Here is a 24,302-nt window from a genome sequence, read left to right as displayed (position 1 = left end):
TTGGGAGAAGTCTTTGGTGTTAAGATACTGGATAAAGCTGAGAGAGCCCGGAAGAAAGGAAGGCTGACTGAAGAAACACTGAGTTCGTCACAACGGAGATGACGAAGGTGATCTCTTCCTTAGAAGGTGAGTGAGTGTACTGTGACTATGTGTAGTGTTTATCAATTCACCAGCTTTACTTTCTTCATTCCCCTCTGTGTCTTCAGGGTGTGGAACTACATAGGGAATGCATTTGGAAATTTGCGGTTAAATACGCATGGATGTTCAAATCTGTTCATTCATATCCAGCCACATGATACATAACGACAGCAACAATAATAATAGACATTTGTGGGAGATACATTAGGCACCAAGCTAAAAGCCGTCCATAAATTATCTCATTTAATTTCCCCCAAACGCTGAGGCAGTTTTTATTATACCCATCCATATTTTTACATATGATATAACAGGCCTGGGAAGGTACTTTGGGTACCTTGCTCCAGGTCATTCAGAAATGTGTTGGTTTTGGCTTTCTGACATTTACATTATTCCTCTAATTGCTGTTGGCATCCGATTTGCATTTGGAGAGAACTGCTTTGTGTATATTGTGGTAGAGCAATTCTTGGTGCCTGCCTCTTATGCCTTCTTCTTGTGCCGCTTCCAATACAGAAGATGTGGGTGGAAAATCTTTCTTTATGTGTTTGCTTGTGGTACACTTGGGGCAGGCTTGTGACCTGAGGTCACCCTAGCAGTGCTGGGTCCCCAGAATTTGCATCCTGGTCACAAAATCAAAAGCATGTTGGGAGAAGAGATTCTTTGCATCAGTGGTGCAGCCTTGCTTTGGTTTCAAAAGTTTCAGATGCTGGGTTTCCTAGGTTTCTGCCAACTTTCCAACCCCTCTCTGTGGCTTTCATGGATTCCAGGCACCCCAGGTATCCTTAAAATAAAGACCCCCTCTCCAACACAGTAGGAGGACAGCTGTCACCTTGCTGCTCAAGTCCAGAGCGTCGCTTCATTCTCCCACTGCCAAGAGTCTTCATTCTCACTTGGTGATTTGGTGAAAGCCTTTGTTCATTTTCTTACCCACGTAAATTCTACCCTTTTGTCAAATTTCATATCTTCTCATGATGCCTTTCCTACTTATTATGATCAGTGGTTCCCCAGGTGTGGCCCAGATGGTTGATCATCATCACACTCCTTAACATTCTCCAGGGCAGGCATTCTAAACTCATGGATGCCTTGATTCAGTCAACAATATTTATTACATGACAGAACTATGCTAGACGCTAGTGACAAAGTGGGAAATCTGCTTCAAACACGTGACATGTGTTTCCAAAGAGAAAGTAAGGGTGCTGTGTCTCAGAGGTGTGATGGGAAGTCTCACCCTGTCTTGGGGCACAGAAGGGTTCATTGGATGTGGGCACTCTCTAAAATGTAGTAGAGGGCTTCCCTCGTGGCCCAGCGGTAAGCAATCTGCCTGCTAGTTCAGGAGTCATGGGTTCAGTTCCTGATCTGGGAAGATCCCGCATACTGTGGAGCTACTGAGCTCATGCACCCCAACTACTGAACCTGTTCTCTAAAGCCTGTGCTCCGCAACAAGAGAAGCCGCCACAGTGAGAAGCCTGGGTGTCATAACTAGAGAGTAGCCCCTGCTCTCTAGGGCCAGAGAAAAGCCCGAGCAGCAGGGAAGATGCAGCACAGCCAAAACCAAATAAATATTAAAAAAATAAATAAAATGTAGTAGAAAATTATATGCGTATTTGAATTTTTCAAAACTGAGCTTCTATAACTACTATCAGATTCTTAGAGATCCTTGTTGCTGTTATTGTTTAGTCCCTAAGTTGAGGACAACTCTTTGTGACCCCATGGACTGCAGGATACCAGGCGCCCCTTTCCTGCACTGGACAAACTCCCGGAGTTGACTCAATGTCCACTGAGTCAGTGATGCCATCCAACCCTCTCATCCTCTGCTTCCCTCTTCTCCTTTTGCCTTCGATCTTTCCCAGCATCAGGGTCTTTCCAATGAGTTGGCTCTTCACATCAGGTGGCCAGAGTATTGGAGCTTCAGCTTGAGCATCAGTCACAGGTCTTTGACCCCCAAATATTAAGAACCAACACTCTGAAGGTTCTGGTGTGTTTTTTCTTTCCAATTACTGCCATCTGTTTGAGTTAGGGAACCATCTAATAATTCTCTTCTGTTACCCAGTCCTGAATACATAGTAGGTTCTCAGTATATTCTTATTGCTGACTGAGAGACTGCTAAATGACAACACTTGCTTCAGAATGTTGGTTGAGAGTCTCCAGAAGTGAAATGCTTTTCTAAAACTCAAATTTAATCTTCATGTATGTTGCTCAAAGTCATGTTCTTCAAAATTCTCGTAGCCTGAGAAAAAATCCTGGCAGTGAAAAATAAAGATCATTTTAAACTTTTTGATCATGATTTTAGTCAGAAAGCTGTACTTCTCAGTGACCCTTTTTAGATGTCAGGCTGTTGCCCACATTTTCTATGATCTTCCAGGGTGAGAAGCAGGTACGAGTGTTTTAATGTCATCATTGCTCCATTGGTAACTAGTCCGTCTCCCTCTATCTTAGCTGAGAAGAATACAAAATGTCTTTGCTCATTCATAATGATTGCTATCAGACCTCTGGGAGATCTGATTGAAAAACTGAGTCTTTCTGGCCAGACCAGGAATCTGGAAATTAGCTTTTTATAGTTTCGAGAAGCCTTGCAATGAAAGAAGATGTTAGGAGAACAAGTGGCAACCAGGTCAGAATCAATATTTATTGGCTTATTAAAGGAAAGGGGGTGTTGGAAAGAAGTGTCTCTCCACATGTGTGGGCTGGAGAATATGAGTCTGTATATGCCAACTGCTGCCTGCCTGTGAATACCAACTGTTAGGGTCAAGCATTCTCATTTTTCTTGTATTTACAGTCTTTGAAGTTTCTCACTTAACATGCCACAGGGCATGCAGGCTAGCCATTCAGGTGATAATGCAGCAGTTATTACCCCAGAAATGATTCCTAGGTTTTGTTTCATCTCTGTCTTTGTTCTACCCTTTCCTGCCTGCTTGTCTTTTCTCTCTTCCTGCATTTAATCTCTGTGGGGGGCATTCCAGTAGGATTTTCATCTTCAAAGGCAATCCCTCCCTGTGTCACAGAAGTCAGGGATGTGCTCTTGAATCAACCTCTCACTCCATGAAGGCGCAGAGATGCATAGACACAGAGGGTTCCAATGAGAGCCAGTTCCCGGGATGGGGAATACGTGTAAATCTATGGCTGATTCATATCAATGTATGACAAAACCCACTGAAATGTTGTGAAGTAATTAGCCTCCAACTAATAAAAAAAAATAAACAAATAAAACAAACAAACAAAAAAAGAGAGCCAGTTCCCATGGAGTGTGAGGAGGCTGGGGGTGCTCTGACCACCCCATCCCTCCCTTCTGTGTCTTTCCTTCCATCATCAATAAGAATCTCCTCCATGATGGCTGATACTAGGAATTTCTCTTGTAAGATTTCCTCCTACTGATCAAAGTACTTGCTAGGGCAGAGCAGGTTTATATAGTGAAACTAATTATTATTATTATTAATGTGAGCCCTAGACCACCTAATTAATTCCTGCAATTTCAATATAGAAAGGCCATCAATTCTTGCATTTTCACATAGACAAGACCATGTTTAGTGAGCAGCTATTGTGTCCCTGACAGTGTGTGATGTCCTTCATACAGGTCAATACATAACATTTTCTCAAAAACCTTGAATGGCAGACTCCCTCATTACATCAATTCAACAGTTGGCTCATAAAATTTTCTGGCTGCAACTAAGACCTGATGCAGCCAAATAAATAAACAAATGTTAAATTTATTTTTTCCTGAAGATTATTTAGTTGACAAGCAACATGACCAGAATTTGAAGTCAGTCCACCCTGGCTTCAAATTTAGGACCTTTCCATTATACAAAGTGAAATGAAACTATGATCACCATAGATAAAATAGTTAGATATAAAACATTAATCCCCTCACAATCTATCCCCCCAAATTTATATTAGAGCAGATTATCATACATGATAATACCTGGATACCCTGGGGGAGCAAGGGATGCAGAGATGTAGTCATTCAGTAATAATTGAGTACCTACTATGTGCCAGGAACTTTTCTAGCTGCTGGGGATGTACCAGTCAACTAAACAACAATCTCAAGTCTCTTGTATTCTAGTTGGGGTAAGTAATTTTAGATGTTATGTTAGTATGGAAGTTTATTAGTGCTATGAAAAATGTAAGTCATGGATGGGAAGTGAAACAAGGAGGAAAGGTGGATTGTAATTATAAATGAGAAGTCAGAATCATGTAACCTTCATTGGAAGGTGACCATTGAGCAAATACTTGAAGAATAGGTAAGAATGAGGTGCGGGCAGAGAGTTCCAGGCAAAGGAAATAGCTGCTCGAAGGCCTAGAGACAGTGCTGAGGTGTGTTCCAGGAGGGAGGAGGCCAGGGGGAGAGGCAGTTGGAGCTGAGTGAGCAATAAGAAAGAGATAATGTGAAGATGAGGTCAGTGAATTGATGGCGACTGGGGCAAATTATTTGTTGCTTGTAGGTCTTAGAGAAGATTTTGGTTACTAATCTGGGTGAGGCAGGAAGCCATTGCAGGATTTTAAGGAGAGGAATGACCTGGTCTGAGTGGCTATATAATAAAACTGCTGAATTGCTATATTGACCGTAGTCTGCAGAGAGGAAAGACAGAAGCGCAGAAATCGGTCAGAAGGCAGCTGCCGTAACTCAGACGAGACATGGTATTAGCTCAGAAAGGGTTCTAGTGGTGGAGGTAGTGGCAAGTGACTTTATTCTTTATGTAATTTTAAGGTAGAATAAATGGCATTATCAGCTGATTACAAGCGGGAGGTGAGAGAAAGAGAGGAGTCAAGATTCATGCCATGACTTTTGGCCTGAACATCTGGAAGAATGAAATAACACTTACTGAGAGGGTGAGGATTTAAACAGGACATCAGGGCTTTAGTTCCTTGACATGGAAAATCTGTGATGCTGTTAGATATCCAAATATTAACAGACAGATAAATATCTGAGTCTGAAGTTCAAAGGAGCTATCTCAGCTAGTTGAAAACAACTGAGGTTCATTAGCATATGTGGTATTTAAAGTAAAGTTATCGATAAAGAAGAAATTCAAGAGCTGAAATTTGAAGTTCCCCCAAAATGAGAGGTTACAGAGATGTTTGGAGAGCTGGAGAAAAAAGCAAAGGCCAGAGGAGTGTTAGAAAAATGAAGATAGGGTATCATGGAAGCCAAGTGAGGAAATTATGTCAAGGTGGAGGGGGTAGAGAAAGGTCACATAAGATGAAAACTGAGAATCGACGATTGGATTTAGCAATGTGGAAGTCTTTGTTGACTCTGACAGGAGCAACTTGAGTGGAGTGGAGTGGCATAGGTGAAGGCAACCTGCTGTGATTTTAAGAGAGAGGAGGAATTGGAGACAGTTAAGTATAGACGAGTCTTTCATGGATTTTTGCTGTGAAGGAGAGCAGAGAAGTAGCACACAGAGAGGAAAGTGGATTTTCTTTTTCAAGATGGTAGAAATAAGAGAATAACAGAATTTGTTCTTTACCCCTATCACTCGGAGTCCTTTGTGGGTATGACTCCAGTGGCCCCCTGTTATTTCTCTGGTTAAGTGGTCAACTTGGGCGTCAGATCTGTTCGAAAGGTTTCCAAAATTTCTGTGGGCTTTGGTGGTCATACAACATTTGTGAATTCCAGTATTAGCATCATAGATGTTATACAATCAATATACCATCAATAATACCATCATTAATGTTAAAACTGGAAGATCCATAGCCAATGTCTGGCCTCTTCTTGCCAGTAAGACAACAGTCACTCAGAGAAGAAAAGTGATTTGCATCAAGGCATCTAGTTTGGGATAGAAGTGAGCTTGGTACTCAGATTTGAAACTGCTGCCCACTGATCCTGCTGGCACATCTCTCGGCTGGTTCCTTGGATTCAAGACAACTGTACAACTTCTCTCAACTGTGAAGTAAGAAATGGCTCTTGTGATGAATTTTGCAATGTTTCTTCATGCCAAATGAGCCACGCTGATGCAAAATCGATTTCCTTTGCTTCCCAATGCTCCAGTAGGGAGGGATTTAAAAGATGACACCTTGAGAGAACTGGCTAAAATGTCAGATTTAAGATTTTATCATTAATCGGGACATTAGTGAGAGTTTGCAAGTTGCCAATCAAAATCAGACTTTTTTTCTTTTTTATGACTTGACATGTATAAGGTTACACCCTAAAATTAAGAATTGTATTTCTACCATGTCCAGTGGCCTTCATGTAAGGCTGGCAATGTTGATTATAGACCTTCCATTAGGCCAATTACTGTGAAATGTGAAAATAGGAGAGTAGTGTACTCTTCACTGTATAATAATTTTAATTCCCCAGCACTAATGGTGCAAATACATGGGAGTGAACAATATGAGTGAGAAACTGCTATGAGGGAAAGTCATGAAAAACACTTCTGCCTAGCATCCTGTAATTATGGAGCTAATTTTTGTCATCATTAGGAAGGTATTAACATTTCCTCTGATATACTACTTTCTTCAGTCCACAGTGTGGTTCTTTACTCACCTCGATGAGTTGGAATCTGTGTGGGCCAAAGTGTGGGAGAACGGAGCGATGAGCTGTTCTCTGAGTGTAATGGGTGAGCTAGGTCGGCTGAAATGCAAAGTTTCAGAGAATGCGGCTTAGAAGCTTAAGTAGAATGAATGAGTGGGATTTAGTTGGCTAGTGTAGACATTCGATGGTGATTTGGTCTCAAGTGAGTCTGGTTGTGAATCTAAACCTTGGGAGGAAACACCCACACTATTTTGTTGCTATGGCGTGCATATCTGGGGCATCTTTGTTAAAGTAAAACTCAGTTTTCAGCTTCACCAGAAACATGTTGTTCTTGTTAGGAAGATCTACAGATCAAGGATACCCGTGTGTGTGTGTGTGTGTGTGTGTGTGTGTGTGTATTTGTGTACCTGCACTCACACAGGAGTTGGCTGGTTTTGTTGAGAGGGATTGGGATGGAGGGAAGGCAGTCAATTGAGCTACAATGTTGTGTGAAAGAACATAACCTTATGGATTGTGGGGCAGAAGTTGAAGGATGGTTGTTATCCCACCCAAACCTCCAAGATAGTTTTATCAAAAATCACCTCTGAAGTATCTGGAAAACATGTTGGAGGGACTTAATGCCACCAGAACCCTTTGCTTTTCCTCCTGCCTCATACTATATATCTAAGAGGAGGTCCTAAAGAATGGTTTTCATATAAATGCATCATGCTCACACACTCCAGTCTGCTCTCTGAGCCATGCCATCTTTTTCCTCTCTGCGTAAGAGCTTTAGCAAAGACATCACTGTGCTCACTTGTGGGTTCTCCAAAGATACTTGGATGTGCTGCTGATGCCTCCTGTAGGTGGGAGGTCATGTACTCTTAGATTTACCTGACTCCTCTGACATGGTGAATTAACTAATAACACTCTTGCCAGAGCATTTTATATTGGGCAATAGACATTGTGCAAGAAAATGGGCTTCTGTTCTAACTTATGCCAAGTGGTAACTTGGGATAGCCTTAGGGAAGAGGACGTGCTCTTATGGATCACATGGAACCAGCTAATGTATTCTATACCAACTTCAGTATCTTCCAAAATTCTTGATTGATTCTATTAGAAGGATTTAGAAAGGAGGGAAGAGGTGAATGTCTTTATGTAATGGTCTTTGCTTTGCCTTAGAAATTAGAAATAAGAAACTATAAATAGAAACAAGAAACTATCAATAAAAAGAACACAGCTGATGTTGAGAAAAAGGCTTTAGGCTATTTTGGAGACAAAGGCATTCTATAATTTTCAGTTTATTCAGTAAGTTATTAGGGTAACTGTTCAGAAGCCTGGGTCTTGCACTGCAGTGGCTGGGGTGGAATGCATAGATCTTGTCTTGCTGGGGATTTTAATCATGGTATTTCAAAGAAGTGACATCTCGAAAAAGAGAATTGAAGGAATCCTTCTCAGATTGCAGTGAGACTGACTAATGTGCTGGTTTGAATATCAAAGCATCATCTCATCACTAATTAAATCAAAAGACATTTTTGTTTAAGCCACTGTGTTAGGGTTACACAAAGATCATAATGATGGGTCTTTGCATGCAAGGAGCTTACAGTCAGGAGAGGAGAAGAGAGCATTGCACACAGGGTGTTTTGAGAACTTTAACAGAAGGCAAAAATACGTGGCCTAAAAGGTGTAAATGGGAAGCATTGTAAATGAGGCGCTAGCCAAGTTTTCTTTGACAGCCTATAGGCTTTCAAAAAGCTCTGCCCAGTTGCAGCGCTAACGCTGTCTTACTAACCTAAAGCAGGATGAGGGACCTGGCATAGTGGTAATCGCCAAGGATGTTCATGAAAGAAAGATGTCCATTCCAGCTGGAGTGGACAGAGAAGGCTTTATCATTGAAGAAGGGTTTAAATGTACTCTTGAAATATGTCATTTATGGCAGATGGGGTGACAGAATAAGGGACATCTCAAGCAGGTGAAAGAGTTGGTGGCAGAGAAGTTCCAGAATTGAGAGTGTGTAAGGCATATTTTTATTGTGATCCACACACATCAAAGGCTTTGGCATAGTCAATAAAGCAGAAATAGATGTTTTTCTGGAACTCTCTTGCTATTTCGATGATCCAGCAGATGTTGGCAATTTGATCTCTGGTTCCTCTGCCTTTTCTAAAACCAGCTTGAACATCTGGAAGTTCTCGGTTCACGTACTGCTGAAGCCTGGCTTGGAGAATTTTGAGCATTACTTTACTAGCGTGTGAGATGAGTGCAATTGTGTGGTAGTTTGAGCATTCTTTGGCATTGCCTTTCTTTGGGATTGGAATGAAAAGTGACCTTTTCCAGTCCTGTGGTCACTGCTGAGTTCTCCAAATTTGCTGGCATATTGAGTGCAGCACTTTCACAGCATCATCTTTCAGGATTTGAAATAGCTCAACTGGAATTCCATCACCTCCACCAGCTTTGTTCATCGTGATGCTTTCTAAGGCCCACTTGACTTCACATGCCAGGATGTCTGGCTCTAGGTGAGTGGTCACACCATTGTGATTATCTGGGTCATGAAAATCTTTTTTGTGTAGTTCTTCTGTGTATTCTTGCCACCTCTTCTTAATATCTTCTGCTTCTGTTAGGTTCATACCATTTCTGTCCTTTATTGAGCCCATCTTTGCATGAAATGTTCCCTTGGTATCTCTAATTTTCTTGAGTAGATCTCTAGTCTTTCCCATTCTGTTGTTTTCCTCTATTTCTTTGCATTGATCACTGAGGAAGGCTTTCTTATCTCTCCTTGCTATCCTTTGGAACTCTGCATTCAAATGGGAATATTTTTCCTTTTCTCCTTTGCTTTTTGCTTCTTTTCTTTACACAGCTATTTGTAAGGCCTCCTCAAACAACTATTTTGCCTTTTGCATCTCTTTTCCATGGGGATGGTCTTGATCCCTGTCTCCTGTACAATGTCACGAACCTCCATCCATAGTTCATCAGGCTCTCTGTCTATCAGATCTAGTCCCTTAAATCTATTTCTCACTTTCACTGTATATTCATAAGGTATTTGATTTAGGTCATACCTGAATGGTCTAGTGGTTTTCCCTACATTCTTCAACTTAAGTCTGAATTTGGCAATAAGGAGTTGATGATCTGAGCCACAGTCAGCTCCCGGTCTTGTTTTGCTGACCGTATCGAGCTTCTCCATCTTTGGCTGCAAAGAATATAATCAATCTGATTTCTGTTTTGACCATCTGGTGATGTCCATGATGACCTGCCTCTTGAGAAACCTGTATGCAGGTCAGGAAGCAACAGTAGAAATGGACATGAAACAACAGACTGGTTCCAAATAGGAAAAGGAGTACGTCAAGGCTGTATACTGTCACCCTGCTTATTTAACTTCTATGCAGAGTACATCATGAGAAATGCTGGGCTGGAAGTAGCACAAGCTGGAATCATGATTGCCAGGAGAAATATCAATAACCTCAGATATGTAGATGACACCACCCTTATGACAGAAAGTGAAGAGGAACCGAAAAGCCTCTTGATGAAAGTGAAAAAGGAGAGTGAAAATGTTGGCTTAAAGCTCAACATTCAGAAAACTCCGATCATGGCATCTGGTCCCATCACTTCATGGCAAATAGATGGGGAAACAGTGGCTGACTTTTATTTTTGGGTGCTCCAAAATCACTGCAGATGGTGATTGCAACCATGATATTAAAAGACGCTTACTCCTTGGAAGGAAAGTTATGACCAACCTAGATAGCATATTAAAAAGCAGAGACATTACTTTGCCAACAAAGGTCCGTCTAGTCAAGGCTAGTCAAGTTTTTCCAGTGGTCATGTATGGATGTGAGAGTTGGACTGTGAAGAAAGTTGAGCGCTGAAAAATTGATGCTTTTGAACTGTGGTGTTGGAGAAGACTCTTGAGAGTCCCTTGGACTGCAAGGAGATCCAACCAGTCCATCCTAAAGGAGATCAGTCCTGGGTGTTCATTGGAAGGACTGATGCTGAAGCTGAAACTCCAATACTTTGGCCACCTCATGCGAAGAGTTGACTCATTGGAAAAGACCCTGATGCTGGGAGGGATTGGGGGCAAGAGGAGAAGGGAACGACAGAGGATGAGATGGCTGGATGGCATCACTGACTCGATAGACATGAGTTTGAGTAAACTCCGGGAGTTGGTGGTGGACAGGGAGGCCTGGCGTGCTGTGATTCATGGGGTCGCAAAGAGTTGGACATGACTTAGCGACTGAACTGAACTGAAGGCATATTTGGATCAGGAGTTGGTGATGGACAGGGAAGCCTGGCCAGCTGCAGTCCATGGGGTCACAATGAGATGGACACAACTGAGCGACTGAACTGAATTGAACTGAATGCATATTCTGGGCTTCCCAGGTGGCGCTAGAGGTAAAGAACCCACCTGCCAATGCAGGAGACTTAAAAGGCATGGATTCCATTCCCGGGGGTTGGGGGGAAGGTTCCTCTGGAGAAGGAAATGGCAACCCACTCCAGTATTCTTGTCTGCAGAATCCCATGGACAGAGGATCCTGGCGGGCTACAGTTCAGTGCAGGGTCGCACAGAGTCGGACACGACTGCAGTGACTTAGTGCCAGCATAAGGCATTTTCCGGGCTCACTGTCTAACATTTTCAAAAGGAACCGTCCTGAGTGGCTGGTCCAGGTCACTCTGAAGACCTCCTAGTGTACTGGTAGGTTCTGCAGGTCCCCTGCAAAAGTGGGCACTTTTTGAAGAGTTCCCAAGCCTCTGTTTACCAGTCAGGTCTTTACAATCTGCAAAGGAAGGTTTGCTTAGTAAGGCAATGAAGAAAGATGAGATGATCAACGGATTGGGGTCAGATCACGGAGCCCTGAGGGACAGTTTGAGGCTTCTGGTAAAGGAGGTGCTGTCAGCTCTTTCTAGATGCCACTCTGGGGCTCCTCCTGTTGGTCATAATAGTTGGCAAAAGTTGTTTTAATTTGGAGAGGTAAATGCAACCTGTCTATCCTGGCCCTGAGAAGCTGGAAACACGGCTGGAGTACTGAGTGGCTTCATAATGTAGGTGTCAGGGTTACTCAGCCCCCATGAACCTTCCCGTGTTTGCTGCTTGGGGAAGGGGATCTGAGCTTCTTGCTTCATCAGTGGCCCTCACACAGTTTCCTTGGGACCTGCAAGATTACTTTATGTGGTCAGTGTGAAGCACAGTGGGGCACCTGGGAAGGAATGCGCCCTTGGGCCAGCCCAGGGTTTTGTTACAACCAGCCAGCTAGTGGGGCTTAGCATCTTACCTTAGTTCCTTTATGTTCCCTTTTCTCACCTCAAGCCTCATTTCCCAATCCTCTCACCTGCCTCCATCCTTGTCTCCTCATAACAGCACACTTACAATTGCACAAACCCGCCCCCCCGCATCTCTAATACAATGAACACAGCTGTCAGTTCAGATAAGAGCACCCGCCGGATAGAATGGCAATATTTTCGGTCCTGGCAAATGCGATCATAAGTTCAGTTTATTAATATTGCAACAGTTGCACTGAGTTCACTTGGCTAACCAAACATTTATCAACAAAACGCTGCCACCTACTGAAGTTCTGCAAACAGCCCAGATGATTGGATAAGATCACAAATTCACTCTGTCACAAGTTTGTGGTCTTTTCTGAAATTGTTCCAGAAAAAAAAACAAACAAAAAAGAATGATAACTAGCAAAACCAGACAAGACATCTCTTTCATACAATCTGTTTATAAAGTGTCAGAGTAAATCCTTCAAAGCGGTGGCCAAACCGAGAAGGTTTGGGGGTCCTTGATGTATAGTTTAGTATGGGGTTTTTCCTGCAGGGATTGGGATGCTCCCAGACAACTTCTGGAAAGGGGTGTGGTGTGCCTCTTAGGAACACATTCTTGACAAACCGATTTGCAACACTAATGTTCAATCTACAGTGAAGGCACATGAATACAACTGGGTTTGAATTTTTATTCCCTAGAAAACAAGTATTTTGGGTATCATAAAAAACATTCCAATGAAACTTTGTTATTTGGTCACTAAGTTGTGGCCAACTCTTTGGCCACCCCTTGGATTGTAGCCTGCCAGGCTCCTCTGTCCGTGGGATTTCCCAGGCAAGAATACTGGAGTAAGTTGCCATTTCCTTCTCCAGGGGATCTTCCCCAACCAGGGATGGAACCCAGGTCTCCTGCATGGGCAGGAGGATTGTTTACAAAACTTAGGTTAATAATAATAGCTGTATGTGAATGTATAGCCCTTGAAATACACTTTCATTCAAAGACTTCTTAAACTGTGGAAAACACTTTAGGGAGGGATAATTAAGTTGTATTGCATTTATAAAGTTCAGACCGTTTTATGAAGTATTGTGAGAACTAATTTGTAATGCCAAGGGGGAGTCTGGCAAAAACAAAACAGTGATGATTTCTGGGTAATTTTTTTCTTCCAAAGCTAATAGCTACTGTCCTCCAAAAAATTCTTAGGACATAATTGGAATTGTTGAATGACAAAAACAGGCTCTGGGTACCACTGTTTGCCTCCCCCAGCTCACTTCTGTAGCAAGTGGGGCTTGGCTAGGAAAGAACAGAAGTTAGGCTGACACTGCTGTGAAGCTCACTCTATTTTCCGTATGTGTAAATGTGTCATTTCCCCCCTGATACTCTCATGTTCTCAAGGGTAGGGCTCTGACTCCTAGGGTCTAGGACAGTGTTTGGTGTATTGCATACTGTGGGCACCGTGTAATAAGACATCATAAAAGTTAATATGTTTAAAATCTGTTTAGCAAGACATGCCAATTTTAAGTAACTAACTTTCTAGATTTCCTAGCATCATTAGCGTGCCTTTAAGAACTGACTTGGGGCTTCCCTTGTGGCTCAGGGGTAAAGAATCTGCCTGCAGTGCAGGAGATGCAGGGGACTTGGGTTCAATCCCAGGGTCCCTGGAGGAGGGCACTCGAGTATTCTGGCCTGGGAAATCCCATGGACAGAGGGGCCGGGCGGGCTCCAAGTTCATAGGGTTGCAAAGAGTTGGACACAGCTGAAGCGACTGAGTGTGCCCACACAAGAACTGACTTTCCTCTTTCTATAAATTTCTGTATGTTCCTGACCACAATGGGTATGAGATTATTGGCTGAACCATGTCAGGGGATGAATGCAATCTTCTCCCCACTCTCTGAAAGAGCAGAAGGGTGAAAAGGAGGGAGCTTGCTGCCTAGTCCATTCATGATGGGGGTAGGAAAACTCCTAGCCCTGACTTCTCTTCTGCCCGTGCCTCTGTTCTTCCATTTTTCTAAACTCATCCCACAAAGTGAGCTTGAACAAGAGGAAATGCAGGGTGGGCATGGGAGAGAGGAAGCAGGCTGGTATTGGGCTTTGGGTCAACTAAATGTATAATATGGGGCTTCCCAGATGGCGCTACTGCTAAAGCACTCGTTTGCCAATGCCGTAGGCCTAAGAGACATGGGTTTGATCCCCTGGAGAAGATCCCCTGGAGAAGGGAATGGCAACCAACTCTAGTATTCTTGCCTGGAGAAAATCTCATGGACAGAGGAGCCTGGAGAACTATAGTCCATGGGGTTGCACAGAGTTCCACACGCTGGGGTGACTTAGCACAAATGTATAATATAAACAAATGGCTTTATTTGTTGAACACCAAGCATTTGCCAAACACTGCTGGAGGCATTTTACCTCTTTTAGTTTTATTTCACATGAAAGTCCCTCAAGGTAGGAGTCATTGAACCTGTTTTACAGACAAAGAAACTGAGGCCCAGAGACTTTAATGAAAGTTTATCCAGATGGAAAGTGGCAGACAGAACCCAGATCTACGTTTAAGTCTTCTGGCTCAAGGAATCCTACTCTTTGGGGGAAACATTGTTTTGAGCACAGCTGACATATTTTCCTCTTTGCTGGTGCAGAGGGTTAAATAGAGAGAGAAGAACAGAGTAGAGGAAGTTCCTCTCTCCTCCAGGGAAGTTGCCCTGCTCTTGAACGTGGGGGAATAGAGTTCACAGCATGCTAGTAAATGAGATCATGGCTAGAAAGCCCTTGGACCTCCTTAGAAGTAAGTGACTATAAAAAATCCAAGCCATTTGTATTACTCTTGTAGGTGATGTGATTTCAAATGGACAGAGAGCACAGTTTGTCTTCTGTTCAAATTGGCACCCCTTCATGCCGTTCTGGGAATGAGTTCAGAACGGACTACAGGAAGCATAAATCACCTTTGCTACCCAGTACTATTTCCTAGCAGGCCCATATTTTCCCAGGAGGTTCTTTCTCTGTAGTAGATAAAAGTTTGCCTTCATTTCATGTGATCTCATTTCATTTTCCTCTTCAGTAGATACCAGCCAACGTCCATCACTCTGGGCAAAGCGGGATCCTGTCCCATGTACGTAAATTCCAGGTGGTCCTACTGGAGTTTCACTTTTTCCGTTGAATGCCTCCACCACTCCTTTTGTTACCAGGGGAATTATTCTCATTGAAAGGGAAAGTACATTCTGAATATGTAACAATAACCTGCACGCAGCCCTCTGATTATAAATATCAAGTGTTATAAAAGCCCCATCAGTGTAGTGATCAAAGGCATGAGGGACTCACTGCTGAAGCAGCAGGTGACCCAGAACAATCGGAATAAAGGGAAATGCTGAGTAGACATGGGGTCCCAGGAAATTCACATTAAAGGTTTTTTTCTGATGTATTTCAGTTGTGCTTATAAAAGGATTTAACTAGGAGCCCAACAAAGCAGTTGATTTCACACTGAATGCTACCTGATAATTAAAAATAAGTTTAACATTTACTGATTGGTAATAATTTGCATTTTTCATCACTAATAAAGATAATAAGTGTTCATTATAACAGTCACTTATACTTCTGGGAAAAAGGTAATAAAATGTTCCTATTATCACTATCTTACAGAAAGATATTGTTTTATGAACCTAAGAGATGCGGGTCAAGGAGAGAAACCCAGGAAGAGCTGGTGGTCAATTAGCTAAAGAAAGCATATGTTTGGCCAATAAATTCCTTTTTCTTTTTATGAGTTAATAATTCAGGCTAAAGAATCATCAGCTACTTATATTGGATGTACCTGTCATGGTTCCCAACAAAGCAAGTTTGGGGAGACAGGACAACATGTTCCCTGAGTTTTAAAGTCATCGATCAACTTTTTTCCTTGACTTTCCTTTTAAAATTTGTAATTGTTTATTTGACTTCGCTGGTTCTTAGTTTCAGCACGTGGCATCTTCGATCTTTGCTGTGGCCTGACCAGATACTGGACCTGGTCCCCGCGCACTGGGAGTGTGGGGCCTTTGGCCCTGGGCCTCCAGCAAAGTCCCTGACATTTTTTACTTTGAAAGAGATCTGTCTCTCACAAAAATTATCCCAGAGAATAAAAATCATTAAGAATGGCTCCATATTAGCCCCTATTCAATGGAGTTTCTAAGAAACCAAAAAGACAGTATTTTGGTCATTTCATGAACTTAGCTCTGAGAAAAGGGTAGAGTCAGATGTTAGCGAAATACAATATAAAGCTAAATCTATGAATATAATTTACCCGAACGTGAAGCACAATGGTAAAAGTTCTTGTGTTCACTTGAAAGAGGATAGACTGTCTGTAATACAGGTGAGTATCCACATCTTTAAGGTATATATTACTACTTAGTCACATTGCTGGGTTTCTGTGGTGGCTCAGATAGTAAAGAATCTGCCTGGAATGTGGGAGACCCAGGTTCAGTCCCTGGGTCGGAAAGATCCCTGAAGAAGAGAATGGCAGCCCACTCCAGTATTCTTGCCTGAACGATCCCATGGACAGAGGAGCCTAGTGGACTACAGACCATGGGGTCAGAAGAGTTGGACCCGACTTATCAGCCAGCACTTTGACTTTTCAGTCACATTATTACTGAAATAAATACCAGTTTTTACAACATCAACACTCTCCTGCCCGAAAAATCTAAATTTGTTATTTTAAAAGATTTTATTTAATATCTTGTGAGTAAATATCAATTAAAAATATTTCCTAATAGGTGAAGAAAATCATCAGGTTCTTTGCTGATCATTTATTTGTTCTTAGATCCTCTCCTGGCACTTCTTGATCGGCTCTGGATTTCGGGGACCTGTATTTCCTGGGTCCCCAACATACTAGTTGCTGTTTGTCGTTCAGTCACTAAATCTTGTCCGACTCTTTGCCACTCCATGGGCTTCAGCACAGCGGGCTTCCCTGTAATTTTACACCAACTCCCAGAGCTTGCTCAAACTCATGTCAATCAAGTCAGTGATGTCATCCAACCATCTCATCCTCTGTCATCCCCTTTTCCTCCCACCTTCAATCTTTCCCAGCATCAGGATCTTTTCCAATGAGTCCGTTCTTCACATAAGGTGGCCAAAGTATTGGAGATTCAGCTTCAGCATCAGTCCTTCCAATGAATATTCAGGACTGATTTCTTTTAAGATGGACTGGTTGGATCTCCTTGCAGTCCAAGGGACTCTCAAGAGTCTTCTCCAACACCACAGTTCAAAAGCATCAATTCTTTGGTGCTCAACTTTCTTTATGGTCCAACTCTCACATCCAGGCATGGCTACTGGAAGAATCATAGCTTGGACTATACGGATCTTTGTTGGTAAAGTGATATCTCTGCTTTTTAATATGCTGTCTAGGTTTGGCATAGCTTTTCTTCCAGGGAGAAAGCTTGTTTTAATTTCATGGCTGTAGTCACCGTCCACAGTGATTTTGAAGCCAAGGAAATGAAGTTTGTCACTGTTTCCATTGTTTCCCCATCTATTTTCCATGAAATGATAGGACTGGATGCCATGGTCTTTATTTTTTGAATGTTGGAGTTTTAAGCCAGCTTTTTCACTCTCCTCTTTCACCTTCATCAAGAGGCTCTTTAGTTCCTCTTTTCTTTTGGCCATAAGGATAGTGTTATCTGCCTATCTGAAGTTATTGATATTTCTCCCTACAATCTTTATTTCAGTTTGAGCTTCATCTAGTCCAGTATTTCCCATCATGTACTCTGAGTATAAGTTGAATAATCAGGGTAAAGATATACAACCTTGATGTACTCCTTTCCCAGTTTGAAACCAGTCCATTTCTCATGTCTGGTTCTAACTGTTGCTTCTTGACCTGATTACAGGCTTCTCAGAAGACAGGTAAGGTGATCTGATATTCCCAGCTCTAAGAATTTTCCACAGTTTGTTGTGATCCACACAGTCAACACACAGGCAAAGGCTTTAGCATAGTCAATGAAGCAGAAGTAGATGTTTTCTGGAATTCCCTTGCTCTTCCTATGATCCAATGGATGTTGGCAATTTGATCTCTGGTTGCTCTGCCTTTTCTGAATCCAGTTTGTGCATCTCGAAGTTCTTGGTTCATGTACTGTTGAAGCCTAGCTTGAAGGATTTTGAGCATTCCCTTGCTAGCATGTGAAATGAGTGCAATTGTGTGGTAGTTTGAGCATTCTTTGACATTGCCCTTCTTTGGGATTGGAATCAAAACTGACCTTTTCCAGTCCTGTGGCCACTGCTGAGTTTTCCAAATTTTCTGGCATATTGAGTGCAGAACTTTAACAGCATCGTCTTTCTGTCTAATCCGTGTTAAATTGCATCCTTGTTTAACTCTGCTGCCAATTTTAGAACACATGTGCTATTTATTTTACTTATTATATTTTAAAGTACTTAAACATCCATAGCAACTGGGAAGGTCACTGTGAACTTAATAAATAGATGTAGAAGTCAGCACAGCTGGTCATTAACTGCCAGGAAATACCTGACTAGGAGAACATTATTTCTAGAAGTCTGATAGAATTGTCCATGCCCTGGCTTTTCTCTGAAGCTCAGTATTGAATCCTGCAGCCTTCTTCCGAGGGTTTGGGGTTTCAAAGATAGTTCATTCATGACTTTAAGAAACTGGGGAAACAATAAATAGGAATATGGTCCTTAATCCTCAGTGCTTCATTAAGTTGGCATGAAAACAGCCTAAACTTTCTAGAAGCTGCTGGAGCTTAGGGAGCATAGAGATGGGGTGTTAAAGAAGTGGGGCATCTCTCTGGGTTCACCATGCATTTGGCTCAGATGGTAAAGAATCTGCCTGCAAAGCAGGAGACTCAGATTCGATCCCCGGGTTGGGAAGATCCCCTGGAGAAGGAAATGACTACCCACTTCAGCATTCTTGCCTGGGAAATCCCATGGACAGAGGAGCCTGGTGGGCTACAGTCTGGGAGTGAGCTCCATTGCTGACTCTTTGAAGTGGCTACAGGCAATAATCCTGTAAGTGAAGGAGGGGGAAACAGTCCTTTTTGGTTTCACGTTCTGTTGCTTTTGTTTCCCGGTTCTTTGAAAGCAGGCTATTTTTCCCTGAGTCTTTTCTCCTATGTTCCTACCCATTTCTCTTTCCTTCACCTGCTTTCAAGATTCCTAGTTCTAACCGTGATTACCTTTTCACGTCATTTCAGCTTTGCTCTGTTCCCCTTGATTGGCCTGAGCATTCCTTACACCTACAGGCCGAACAGTGGCTTCAGCTCTTCTGACCCAGGAAACTGAAGTCCAGCACAGTTGAGGGGCTTTCATTTTGAAACTGTTGGGTACTCACAGCGCTACCAAGTCAGCCTCCTTAATGCTGTTCCCTTAGAAACCTCCACATCCTTCACACGAGCAAAGGTGCACTTTGCGGCAACGTTGGCATTCTGCAATCCCACTAATAGCCTCTTACTGTAGGCAGACCATCTACAGCAGCATCTGAAAGTGCCTCCCGAGGAAGAAGCACATAGGGCAGCTAAGAGATGCCTAAATACCCTGTTCTCCTACTCTGATTGCAAAGCTAAGTCATTGATGGTCTGCAGAAGCCATAGGCTTTCTCCCTTCCACCACATGTTTCCACCCCATGATCTAGTAAGTGCAGCAGATGTTGAAAATACGTGCAAAGCCCAGCACTTCACGAATTCCTGATATCTGTAAAGCATGTAAGCTGATAGCATGTAAACTTTCCTTTAAAAGTGTTCAGACCAGAGGCCTGCAGTGTCTAGCGGTAACTGTCATGGACCTGACTTTCTATGCGATGGAGCTGATGCTGCACTGAGACGTTTTCATCTTAAAAGGAAATGTTGTTTCCTTTAATTTTCTATAATTTATCTCATCTTCTGCTTGGGGCCCCATCCTTCTGTGGATGGAGGAAAAACTGCCCGTGAGAGATAAATGGATTTCTTTCCTATAAAAGACTATGTTGAAGTTAACTCAGCTTCTCTCGGGTGAATATTTAGGCTCTTAGGGTTTCTCCTTCCCTGCTCCTTGCCAGGGTGGTATCTGGGCGCAGGGAGAAGACCCCACGTCCTCATATCACAGTGTCCTCCTCTGCTTTTCACTGGCCAGAGGGCAGTGTTTTTCTGATCATCAGGAGGAGAGAGGGGAAGGCACAGGAAGGTTGTCAGTAAAAGGGATGCAATAAACCAACCAGCACTGCAGCAACTGGAACTTGTTCCACTGGGGACACTGGATCCAAACACTCGAGTCAGACTGACCCAGCCTGAGGGTGAGGGAGCTTCCGTAATTGCACACCAACTCACCAACTCCCCACCTGTGATTAGTTGAAAACTGCTCCCAGAGTTAATTCAATTCCTCTAGCCTGTAATTTTGGCAGCAATGTAGGCTTCAGAGGCAAAAGAAAGCCATTAGACAAAGGAACACAGTGTTGGCAATTAGCTTGGGTGTACATCTGTGATAAGAATGCGGAGATACACCTAGGTACTGAGATAGAAGCTGCTCCAGCAGGATCCTGATGACTTTTACAATAAATTAATGTCCTCAGAAAGATGAGGGAAGAAACTGCATTCACTAGTAACAAATAGTCAAGTAGAGAGTTTGAAAATAAAAGAATAACACACACACACACAGAAATGAGGAGTAAATTTGTATAATGATTAAATTGAAGAATTTTTCCAGAAAACAGTGGAAATGCACAAAGATGTAGAAAACATGAAACAACAGTTAAAACATAAAGGATGGATCCAAAAGTATCCATTTCTTCCAGAAGAAGGGAATAGAGATAATGCGGGAGAAAAATTACTCACAAAGCAAGATAAAAAAAGAAGAAAGAAAGACATAGAAAAAAAGAAGAAAGTTCTTAGACTGAAATGTCCTACCAAGGGCTAAGAAGGATAATGTTACAAAGATAAACATCTGGACATGGAACTTTCACAATGGAAAATTCTTAAATACACCTATGTACATGAAAAAGTATGGCACAAGTTAAAGTGAATTTTCGAGTTTGTAAGGAAAGAAAATCTGCTATTCAAACATGATATTGTCCCAATTAGCCACCAATTAAGAAAATAATAGCCAGACTTCTATCTCACATCTAACCTCAAAATAAGTTGCAGATGAAATAAACACTTAAAAACTTTTTAAAAAATCTATAGGAACATGAGAATAAAATTATAGGATTTTTGCCTCACATTTACCACCAACTGACTTCAGTAATGGTATGAAGACAATTCCATGAGGAAAGATGATTCTTTTAAGCAAATGGTGCTGAGACAACTGGATATCTACATGCAAAAGAATGAATGTGGACCCTTATTTCAAAGCATGTACAAAAATTAACTCAAAATGGATCAAAGACTTACATGTAAGAGCTAAAACTATAAAACTCTTAAAGGAAAACATAGGAGTAAATGTTTGTGACCTTGGGTCTAGTGATGGCTTCTTAGACATGATGCTAAAGCACAAGCCAACAGAAAAAAAAAAATAGATAATTTGGGCTGCATAAAAATTAAAACTTTTATGCATCAAAGGACACTATCAAGAAAGTGAGAAGACAACCCAGTGAACCCAATATTTGCAGAAAATATTTGCAAATCCTATGTCTGATAAGAGACTTAGATCTGGAATGTGTAAAGAATTCTCACAAGTCAATAATAAAAAGACAGACAGCACAATTTAAAAATGGGAAAAGGATTCAAATAGACATTTTTCAAAGAGGATACAAAAATTACCAGTAATCACATGAAAAATGTTTAACATCATTATTCATTATGGAAATGCAAATCAAACTACAATGAGATACTACTTCACACCTATAGGACCAAAAAATCAGATATCAGCAAATATTGGTAAGGATGTAGAGAAATTAGAATCCTCATAAACTGCTGGTAGGAATACAAAGTGGTACAGCCACATTGGAAAACAGTCTGACAGTTCCTCAAAAATTACACACAGTGTTATCATTTGACTCAAAAATTCCATTCCTAGGTAAAGATCCAAGGATACTAAAAACTTACATCCATGCAAAAGCTTATACATGAATGTTCATAGCACCATTATTGATAACAGCAAAAGAAATAACCAAATGTCCATCAACTTTTGCTGTGCTGTGTGTGCTTATCTTTGTGACTCCATGGACTGTAATCCATCAGGCTCCTCTGTCCATGGGGATTCTCCAAGCAAGCATACTGAAGGGGGTTGCCATTTCCTTCTCCAGGGGATCTTCCCAACCCAGGGATTGAATCCAGGTCTCCTGCATCACAGGCAGATTCTTTACTGTCTGAGGCATCATGAATTGTAGCATGCCCAGGTAAATGTGGTCTATCCATACAATGGAAATTTATTCAGCTGTAAAAGGGAACAAAGAACTTATACATGCTACAACATGGAAGAACTTTAAAAATGTTATGCTAAGTGAAAGAAATCAATTACAAAGGACTCCATGTTGTATAATTCCATTTGTATGAAATGCCCGCAGTAGGCAAATCCATACAGGCAGAAAGTAAATCAGTGATTGTCTTCTGCTGGTGGAGATAGGAGGACTAAGGGACGACAGCTAAAGCACAGGGGGCTACTACTTTTTCAGGTGATGAAAGTCCTAAAATCCACTGTGCTGGTGATCGCACAACTCTGAAAACATAATAAAAAACTATTGCACTCTATATTTTAATAAGGAAGTTGTAATGCATGTGAATTATATCTCAATGATGCTTTTATAAAAGTAGAAAAGAATCTATTTCTGTAATCATGAAGTATATAAGGCTTTGCTAAGCACACAAACTGCAGAAGTTAAAAGAACAGATTGATAAATCAACATTCAAAGTCTATATTTGGTAAAAGATACGATAAATTAAAAAAAAAAAGTGACAGGCTGGGGGAAAATAGTTGCAGCATATATACCGAGACAAAGAATTAATATCCGGGATGTGTAGAGAGCTTCTACAAACATCAAGAAAAAACACAGGGCTGAAAAGTTAAAGTGAATCCTGGAGGGGAGGAGGAACAGAGACCCTCATTGCACTTTACTCTGCCTCCCTGGAGATGGAGGAGGAGGTAGTGGGGAGGAGGATGTCCAGCCATAAGAGGCGCTGAAAGATGGAGTAGCTTTCTTTAAAAAATAATTTTCTTTCTTTCTTTTTCGCTGTTCTGGGTCTTCCCAGTATGAGGGCTTTTTTTGGGGGGACTACTCTCTAGCTGGGCTTCCCTGATGGCTCAGAGGGTAAAGCGTCTGCCTGCAATGCGGGAGACCTGGGTTCGATCCCTGGGTTGGGAAGATCCCCTGGAGAATGAAATGGCAACCCATTCCGGTACTCTTGCCTGGAAAATCCCATGGACGGAGGAGCCTGGTGGGCTACAGTCCATGGGGTCGCAAAGAGTCGGATTCGACTGAGCGACTTCGCTTTCTTTCTTTCTCTGGCTGTGCACAGACTTCTCACTGCAGTGGCTTTCACTGTTGCGGAGCAAAGGTTCTAGGTCACATGGGCTGCAGAAACTGAGGCAAGTGGGCTTAGTACTGTGGTTCTGCACCATAGGGCGCAGGTTCAATAGTTGTGGTGCATGGGCTTAGCTGCTCTGAGTCAGGTGGGATCTTCCTGTTCCAGGGACTGAACCTGTGTTTCTTGCATTGACAGGCAGATTCTTTACCATTGAGCCACCAGGGCAGCCTAACAGAGCAGCTTTAAGTTGAATGAAGAAGTATGCACTTATGAGTCTGGACTGGACATTTTAGTGCCTGAAACAAGGCTGCTCCTGAGGTTGAAAGAGATGAAAAGAGTTTTACTCTCTGTTAGTCACTGGAAATGCAGAAGAATTTGTCTGAGATGTCATACAAAAAAATGAGGAAGAGGAAGAAAACGTGGAAAAGTCTGAAATCTGGATTGGATTTTGAACATGAAGCTGTGAGACTGAATAAAGTTGTCTTCTGTTCAGTCAAGGTACTAGTTATAAACATATGGATAAATACTAAAATTCAGCAGTAACCAGGGAAAATGAAATTAAAATGATACATACTTTATCCACCAAATTGGACAAAATTTTGAGTTTCAGAAAGGTATAGGAAAATGGATATCTTGGTACTAGGTGGTAATGTAATTTGGTGGGCACTTTTTGGAAGGCAGTTTGGTAGTTACTATCAAAATGAAAACTTCTTATTTCCTTTGACCTGGCAAGTTGAAGTCTACATAGAGCAGCAATGTCATTACAAAAATAGAATGTGAAAAAACTGAACTTCTGTAAAGAAAAGAACAGTGGATGTATTTGGGGGACATTCACACAGCAGGAAGGCTTTCCTAGGGGCTCAGTGGTAAAGAATCCACTGGCCAATGCAGAAGATGCGTGTTCGATCCCTGGGTCGAAAAGATCCTCTGGAGAAGGAAATGAAAACCCACTCCAGTGTTCTTGCCTAGAAATTCCCACAGACAGAGGAGTCTAGTGGGTTGCAGTCCATGGGGTTGCAAGGAGGGCAGGATTTAGAGACTAAACAGCAACAAGCAGCAGGCACATAGAAGGGCAAACAATGTGGGA

The sequence above is a fragment of the Cervus elaphus genome, chromosome 26, assembly GCF_910594005.1.
Source record: "Cervus elaphus chromosome 26, mCerEla1.1, whole genome shotgun sequence".
In the NCBI taxonomy this organism is placed as follows: Eukaryota; Metazoa; Chordata; class Mammalia; order Artiodactyla; family Cervidae; genus Cervus; species Cervus elaphus.
This window is presented reverse-complemented; position numbering follows the sequence as displayed.